Below are 1,310 nucleotides of genomic sequence, written 5' to 3' on the forward strand. Positions count from 1 at the left end.
CCTTTAGAGTTTGTAAAAGACCCACCAAATCATATTTTCTGAAAGCACATGACCTATAGAATAAAAAGAAGGTGCTACTGAATTTTAAGGCCCCTCAATATTTACCTAATTTTACAACAATTTGCCATTTTACAACATTCCTACTAAATATAAAAGCCTAACTTGTATTGATTTAAGAAGAAATATTTCTAAATTTTAAATTGAGCCATTTTGCGAAATGGCGAAAATTGAATGTATGCAGAAATGTAAATAACCAAATTTCTCTCAAAATCTGGAGGTTTTAATTTTTCCCTTATAGCTTTCAGAGTTTTTAAAATACCCCCAAACCATACAGTTAGGTCCATATTTATTTGGACACAAGCACAATTTTCATTTTTTTTCAGGTATTCACCAAAACATATTCAAGCTATAGTTATATAATGGATATAGGGTGAAAGTGCCTACTCTCGGGTTTAATTTGAGGGTATGTACATCCAAATTGGAGGAAGGGTTTAAGAATTGCAGCTCTTAAGAGTAGCCATTCCCCCAGTTTTAAGAGACCCAAAGTAATTGGACAATTGAATCAAAAGCTGTTTCATGGCTAGGTGTGGGCTACTCCTTCATTATTTCTTCCTCACTTAAGCAGGTAAAAGGTCTGGAGTTGATTCTAAGTGTGCTATTTGCATTTGGAATCTATTGCTGTGAACCTACATCATGCATTCAAAGGAGCTGTCCATGCAAGTAAAACAGGCCATTGTAAGGTTTCAAAATTTAAACAAATCCATCGGAGAGATAGCAGCAACATTAGGAGTGGCCAAATCAACAGTTTGGTACATTCTGAGGAAAGAACAATGCACTGGTGAGCTCAGCAACACAAAAAGGCATGGATGTCCATGGCAGACAACAGTGGTGGATGACATAGTGGTGGATGATCGTAGTATCCTCTCTATGGTAAAGAAAAACCCATTCACAACATCCAGACAAGTGAAGGACACTCTCCAAGCCATTCATAAGCCTGAAGAATAGGAAAGCCAGATTAGACTTTGCCAAAAAACATCTAAAAAAACCAGACTAGTTCTGGAAAAGTATTAATCTGTACCAGAATGACGACAAGAAAAAAGTGTGGAAAAGCACACAACATCATCTGTAAAATATGGCGGAGGCAGTGTGATGGCATGGGCATGCATGGCTTCCAGTGGCACTGGGTCATTTTATTGATGATGATTGATTATTGATGATGTGACAGAAGACAGAAGCAGCTGGATGAATTCTGCAGTGTTTAAAGATATTCTGTCAGCCCAGATTCAGCCAAATGCAGCAAAGTTGATCAG

Source organism: Staurois parvus, unplaced genomic scaffold (genome assembly GCF_062004578.1).
Source record: "Staurois parvus isolate SC_StPar_1 unplaced genomic scaffold, SC_StPar_1.0 ptg002266l, whole genome shotgun sequence".
In the NCBI taxonomy this organism is placed as follows: Eukaryota; Metazoa; Chordata; class Amphibia; order Anura; family Ranidae; genus Staurois; species Staurois parvus.